Source organism: Myotis davidii, unplaced genomic scaffold (genome assembly GCF_000327345.1).
Source record: "Myotis davidii unplaced genomic scaffold, ASM32734v1 scaffold2032, whole genome shotgun sequence".
Taxonomy (NCBI): domain Eukaryota; kingdom Metazoa; phylum Chordata; class Mammalia; order Chiroptera; family Vespertilionidae; genus Myotis; species Myotis davidii.
Window position 1 is genome coordinate 19,133 of NW_006283159.1, and position 7,624 is coordinate 26,756.

At 40.2% G+C, this 7,624-nt stretch overlaps 1 protein-coding gene and 1 long non-coding RNA gene across 2 annotated transcripts in view; both read left to right on the plus strand.

Moving 5' to 3' along the window:
- Window positions 1-590: 590 nt before the first annotated feature.
- LOC107182896 lies at window positions 591-5,574 on the plus strand. Its single transcript, XR_001513652.1, has 3 exons — window positions 591-696; window positions 989-1,102; window positions 5,541-5,574. It is a non-coding gene; the product is annotated as an uncharacterized LOC107182896 (long non-coding RNA).
- Window positions 5,575-5,716: 142 nt separating this feature from the next.
- LOC102764479 (interferon-induced very large GTPase 1-like) overlaps window positions 5,717-7,624 on the plus strand; it is an 18,089-nt gene continuing 16,181 nt past the window's right edge. The window contains exon 1 of the mRNA XM_015563173.1: window positions 5,717-5,744. The gene's annotated coding sequence lies outside the window, so the exon portion shown is untranslated. The remainder of the gene's footprint in view (window positions 5,745-7,624) is intronic.

Below are 7,624 nucleotides of genomic sequence, written 5' to 3' on the forward strand. Positions count from 1 at the left end.
CCCAGACTCTGACAGGAGGGAGATTTTCGTATACATTGTACTAGTTTTCTTTCATCCCTGTCACTTCTATTATAGAGAAAGGGCAAATAGCAATATTAAAATGGTTAGAGGAATTAATTCCCTTTTAATGTGCACAAATTTCATGCACCGGGCTACTAGTTCTAGCATAAAAGTCCTTTACTGACATAAAAACTGACAGATTTCATTCGCACTGGGAGCATGTTCTCTCTTTGTCCTTAAGTTACATGAGAATTAGAACACCAAAGCTGAGGAAATCACTGATCTGCAAAATGTACCCATGTCTCCTCCCAAATTCTCTCTCTATCCTGTTTGCGATGTGTGTTTTTAATCTTGTGTTCTGCCAAACCCTCATTGGCTCACACACACACACACACACACAATTAATTAGTCTTCTAATTACAGTAATTTTAAATCAAAAAATCACAAGAAAATAAACAGACTTCCTTTTAGTCAGCTTGATTTTTTAGAAAGAAAATAAAAACCAGCAAAACCAAAAGTGAAACCACTTTTTTTCATCCTTCTTGGAGTATAAATTCAGGCAATTCAACCGCAGCAGAGCCTAAGTTTCAGCTGGAGGTCAGAGCCAGCAGCTTACCAGGCTCTGGGAAGGAACCTCCTCTCCATGCAGGGCTCTCTGGAATGACCTGAAGACAGGAGCTGACCTCAAGGAGACAGGTAAGTGAAGAAGGAGGAAAATGGGGGGACAAAGACAGACTCAAGGACTAAAATAGAAACAAAAATTTATGGAAATAGCCATAGGGAACAGTGAGAGAAACAGCAGATTAAGATGTGCTAGGAACATTACATGAATCTGGCACAGTCATTGCTCCAAAAAACACACACCGAAAACAGCTCGAAATCTGGGTAAAAGGGAGTAAACTATTCAACATGCAATGAAACAATTTGGCAATCTGTATTATCAAATAAAAATTAATCTAGACAAGTCAAAAGAGACTTCATTTGACAGGATTATTGCAGTAAGGGGAAAGAGACTATTGCGATGTGGAAAACACCCCAGCCATAGAGCTGCAAGCATCTCACAGGCCATGAAAAAAGGAATTGTCTTCACAGGGAAGAACAGGTGAGAAGGGAGTGGGGTAAAAGGGAACATTTGACCCAGAGGTTTGCTGACTCTATAAGGCAGGCTCTATAAGGAAGGTTTGTTGACTGGATCAGCAGGAGGGTGGTCAAAGTTCAGGGAACAGAAGAAAGGAGAGAAGCTGAATTAAGGTTTACTTGCAAGCAGTTTATTGTGATTGATTAGTGGAGACAAAGAGTTCAGTTCATCTTTATTGAGACAAAAAAATCATGATTAAATGGTTTGGGTCTGGTCTCATTATAAGTGAAAGAGGACATGGGTGAGTCTTATCTATAAGTCATATGGGTCAGGGAGCTTCTGTGCAGTAAGCCAAGTGTTGGGGAAATTCCCAAAGTCTAAATTCAGGTTTGATTCTGAAGAACTGACCTGTAGCCTTATTCAAATTCATTAGAGCTTTAATAGGAGAAACTTACATACACAGGCAAAGCAGCTGCTTGCTCCCAGTGGTGGCTGGCAGGGAATAAATCCACACCCTCCAAGGGCAGGGTCTCTTCTCCATAGGGGTTAACAGTGAAAGCATATGGTGGGTATCACATAGGTCACCAGAAAGAACAATGCATTTCCAAGTTAACAGATAACACCCACACTCTGTACCTTCATTAACCTCCTTCCTGGAGACATGATCTTTCTCTTTGGGTGGCATTCCAGCTTTCTGGGTCGTCAGCAAACCTGAGGCTACAGAGTTAAGCAGGGACAGAGGGTTAAACAGAGTCCAACATGTTCCAGACCCTTTACTGCTGGAGACATATTACACCCCCTTCTTTCCTTCCAGTTTTGTTGACTCGTCTAATAATCAAATTGACAGAAAACAGATTAACAGGAGAAAACCAAATATAATTATGTATATACAGAAGTCCTCAAAACACATGAAAACTCAAAGGCAGTCAGGCAATTGAGGCCTGGAGCTTCAAGAGGGAGAAGGACAATTCACAGAATGATAAGAGCAAATGTTTGGTTAAAAAAAGTTTACTGTGCCACGCAGATAAGTCTTTTTGACATATAAATGTATCTCTAGCGGTAGCTCTCTTCCTGGTATAGGTCCCTTCTGTAATTCTTCTAGCAGTTAAAAGAGAGGTTAAAAGCTTTTCCTGAGTTGGCTGGGTCTTAATTTCCTTCAGCTCAAAACAATGCACTTTCCAAAGTGCCACATGTATTCTGTATTCCCTCAATTTACAGGATCAAGACAACTGTGAAGTTGAGGAAGGATGGCAGAGTGTAGATTCTAAGAGAATAAACTGAACTATAAAGTAGGAAGAGGAAAAAGAGTGGTTGTGTACGAACTGGGTTATGGCCAAACCATGAGAGGCCTTGAGGGCCATGGCCAAGTAATGTGATAATATCCTAAACCAATGAAAAGTTTTCAAAATTTTGTAAATAAATGATTTAAGTGTGAGTTTCAAGATGCAATGTCCACAATGGACCACAATAGGAAGAGAGATAACAGATTCAACAGCCTTCATAAAAATAAGTCAATAATAGGGCAAACTAATGCCCAATGTTCAATAAGTATCCTACAGGAACTTATTTAGGGGGAGAAATGAGAAATGTGATTCCAAGACATTAAATGTGACTCCATCACCATTTTCCCCATCAGTAGTGGATGGATACCCCAAAAAGGCTAGAGCCAGGAAATTTGGATGAGTTTCTAATTCAATAAGCCATTCTACATCCTTATCCAACATATCTAAAGAGCATCTCCAAATACAAAGGGAATAATAATGTTACTGGACAGGGATGGGCATGGATGGCCTGAAGCAGGTCTGCCTCAAGCCAGCCAGTATTGTGTGGGTTCTTGACTTTGTATAGAAAAGATTTCACAACACGAGTCCAGGTGATTTTCAGAGTATGCTTATTAAAGCCAGGGACTGTGAAACACAGGAAGAACTTAGGGTAGAAGAAGCAACAGGAGAGAGTCTAGGGAGGCGGTGCTCTCCTTTCCCTCCCTAGAAACATAGGAAAGAAGTGAACCAAGGTGGACTGCTCTTAGCTCACTGGGAAGTCAGGATGAGCTGCTGCTGCCCTATTCTCTCCTGGTTTCAAGTCTCGTGGGGACCCTTAGGGTTTAGGGGGAAGGGGCAAGGGCATGCTCTAGAGCAGCGGTTCTCAACCTGTGGGTCTCGACCCCTTTGGTGGTTGAATGACCCTTTCACAGGGGTCGCCTAAGACCATCCTGTATATCAGAAATTTACATTACTATTCATAACAGTAGCAACATTACAGTTATGAAGTAGCAATGAAAATAATTTTATGGTTGGGTCACAACATAAGGAACTGTATTTAAAGGGCCAGAAGTTTGAGAACCACTGCTCTAGAGAGAACTCACAATGAGTCTTTCTCCTGGATATTTTCTCTCTCTCTCTCTCTCTCTCTCTAGGGTCTCATTAGATTTCTTGAGGATCTCACTACATTTTTGCTCGTTTTTATCCAAGGGCAAGAATATTAGGGGAGGGTTTCAGCAGAATATTCATCAGTTTCTAGGTGCATTTATAATGTACTGAGTTGGGGATCATTCTTTGATCATTACTTTTATCTTGTGTCTGTCTGGCTTTTATGAGGTTTTTGTCCTTTGTTCCCCTAACTTCATTTGTTCTCGGGTTTAACTGGCACAAATGGCATTGATTGGGTCTCTGTTCTCTATTTCTCAGATCAGGGTGATTTAAGCTATGTATTCTCTGGTTAGGGAGGAGAGGTATGAACCATTTTCTTTCAACTATATGGGGAAGACAAGCTCTTGCCATTCACAACCTAGTTGTAATTTGTTCAAATTGTTTGTCCTTGTTTAATTTTCTTGTTTTGGTTTCCCTATCCCACTTGTCCAGGAATGTTCTTAGCTTCTTATTATCCTGCCACAACAGATAAGTCTTTCTGATTTTTTTAAATGTGTGTTTTTTTAGAAGGCACAGATGTACAGGCAAACAAAAAAATTGTTTAATTTTTTATTGGGATATAATTGGCATATAATATTATGTTAGTTTCTCTTGTTCAACATATCAATTTGATATATGCATATAAAAAATGATCACCACAATAAGTCTACTTAATATCCATCGCCACAATAGTTACAACATTTTTCTTTCAATGAGAACTTTTAGGGTTTTATTCTCTTAGCAACTTTGAAATATATACAGTAATACACTATTGTCAACTAGAGTCACCATGCTGTACATTACATAATCAGGATTCATTCTTTTTATTACTGTAAGTTAGTATCCTTTGATCTCCTTTACCCATTTGACCCCCACAGCCCCCACCCCTAGAAACTACCAATCTGTTCTCTGTGAATGCCTTTGTTTTTGTTTCTATTTGTTTGTTTTAGTTTTCACATACAAGTGAGATCATACCTGTCCTCTGACTGACTTACCTCACTTAGCATAATGCCTTCCAGGTTCATCCATGTTGTGTTAAATGGCAAGATTTCCTTCTTTTTATGGTTGAACTAGAGGTCCAGTGCAACCCAATTCATGCACTGGTGGTGGTGGTGGGGGTGTCCCTCAACCCATCCTGCACCTTCTCCAATCTGAGACCCCTCAGGATATATCCCTCTCACAATCCGGGACTGCTGGTTCCTAACCACTCAGCTGCCTAGCTGCCTGATTGCCCCTAACAACTCTGACTGCCAGCCTGATCTCCCCCTTAACGCTCCCCTGCTGGCCTGATTGACACCTAACCGCTTCCCTGCCAGCATATTGATACATTTGAAAAAAGATCAACGAGTGTAAGTCAATTAGATTGAAAATCATGATGATTCAATATCTGATTGTAAGGACAGAGGAGAGAGAAGAGTCAAACATGACTCTGTTTGGGGCCTGAGACACTAGTTAGATGGGAATTGGACAAGTGTGTTAGAGAATAAAAACAAGAGGTTTGGGAAGAAGGTGGGTGCAATTTGGGATGCACTTATTTATATCCCCCCCACTGCATGGCCCCTGCTGGTGAGAGCCACATCTCTGTCTGAGGCTGGCCCTGAAGGGGTTTCATTCCCTTGGGCCTCCAGGGCTTGAACCTTCTTCTTCACTAGCCTCGATGATCCACACACACCCTCCAAGCACTTAGATGCTCCTGTACAAGGTCCAGTTCAGTTCCTTTCTGTCCTCATAACAATGCCTCATGCTTCAGCTGCAGCCTGGGAATTTACTACTAATCACTAGATACACAAGGACAAAAATGTAAAAAACTGTGGGAAGGGAAAAATTATTCTCCTGCTATCTGACTTCAGAATACTTCAGGTAAAATCCCAGAGTCTCACTAGTTGAAAGCAAATTAGAATATGGGGTTACACTCGTTCAGGAATGTCATGTCTAATGTGAACACATACTCCATATAAATGGGCTCCATGAACCCCAACAGAAAGGTCACATAGAAGATGGTATCATGTGAGTTCTTCTGTCTGGCTTAAAATATGTTTTTATTTTTTTTATAGAGGCCCAGTGTATGAAGTGTGTGCACTGGGGGTGTGGGTCCCTCAGCCTGGCCTGCACCCTCTTGCAGTCCAGGAGCAGGAGCAGGCCTCCGCCGTCAGTCAGACATCCTTAGTGGTGCTGCAGAGGTGGGAGAGGCTCCAGCCAATGCTGCTACATTCACCAGCCGTGAGCCCTGTTTCTGGTTGAGCATCTGCTCTCTGGTGGTAAGTGTGTGTCATAGAAACCAGTCATTCCTCTGTTGGGTCGATTTGCATATTACCCTTTCATTATATAGGATTATTATATAGGATGTTAATCTCATTGAGAAATAACTTATGCACAATCAAATGCACCCATTTAAGGTATACATTTGATGAATTTTGCCTAGTTGAAACCATCGAAACCTTGAAAAAATTCCAACAGTTAAGACACAAAACACTTTCATCATGGCAAAGAATGCCTAGTGCTCTTTGCTATTTCTGTCTCCCTCTGCCAGTCCCCAGGCAACCACTGCTATGCCTTTTGTTACAATAAATTCATTAGTATTTTATATGGAATAATACACTCATGTATTATTTTATTGATAGCTTCTTTCACTTGGCATAATAATTTTTATATTCAACCAGGTTGCTGCATGTATAAGCAGTTATCTACTTTTATTGTTGAGTAGTATGTCATTGTATATCATATTTTATTTATGTGTTTACCTATTTAGGGAATGTCCAGTTTAAACAATCATGGGGGAAAGCTGCTATGAATATCTTCTCTCAAATCTCTGATGAACATATATTTTTCTTTTTCATGGGTAGATACCTGGAAGTGATATATCTGAGTTGTATGGCAGGTGCATATTTAACTATTTAAGAAATTGTAAAACACCTTTTAAAGTGGTTACCAGTAAGTGTATGAGATTTTTAGTGGGTCTACATCCTCCCTGACATTTGATATTGTCAGTCTTTTTAATGTAAGCCATCCTAAGGAGTTATCGCATTGCAGTTTTGTGTTTCCATAATGAGTAATTATGCTGACCACATTTCATGTGTTTGTTGACCATTTAATATCTTCTTTTATGAATTGTCAGTTCAAACTTTTTTCCTCCTTTTTTATTACATTCTCTTACATATTAGAGAACAAAAGTATTTATGTAATCGGAATACCAGTCTTTTTTCCAGATATAAGTATTACAAATATTTTATTTCACTCTTTAGTTTGGCTTTCACTTTTTTTTTCTTTTTTTTAGTTGTTGACATATTACAAATGACCTCCATTTTCTACCTCTTTGCCCACTTCCACCCAGGCCCCGCCACCCTTCCCCTGACCTTCACCACTCTGTTGTCTGTGTCCTGGGCTATGTATATATGTTCTTTGGCTACTCTCTCCACCTTCTTTTATCCAGACCTCCTCACCCCATCCCCTCTGACCTCTGTCAGACTCTCCCATGTATCCATGTCTCTCGTTCTATTTTGCTCATCTGTGAATTTTATTCATTGATTCTACATATGACTGAGATCATATGGTATTTGTCTTTCCTTTACTGGCCTATTTAACTTAGCATATTAATCACCAGGTCCATCCATGATGTCATAGGGGTAAGAGTTTCTTCTTTCTTTATAGGGGTATAATACTCCATTGTGTAATTGTAACACTACTCTTTTATCCATTCATTTACTGATGGGCACTTGGGCTATTTCCAAATCTTGGCTATTGTAAATATCACTGCCAGGAGTATAGGAGTGTATATATTCTTTCTAATAGGTGTTTTGATATTCTTAGGATGTATATACCCAGAAGTGGGATTGCTGGGTCAAAAGGCGGCTCCATTTTTAATTTTTTGAGAGAACTCCATACTATTTTTTTTAGAAAACTTATACATTTTTTGAGAGCGATTGCACCAGTCTACATTCCCACCAGCTGTACACAAGGATTCCCTTTTCTCCACAATCTTTCCAACACTTATTGTTTGTTTATTTATTGACTAGATGCCCAGTGCACAAAATTTGTGCATGGGCGGGGGAAGGGGTCTCCTCAGGTCAGCCTGCACCATCTTCAATCTGGGACCCCTTGGGGGGATGTCTGACTGCTGGTTTAGGCCTGATCCCATGGA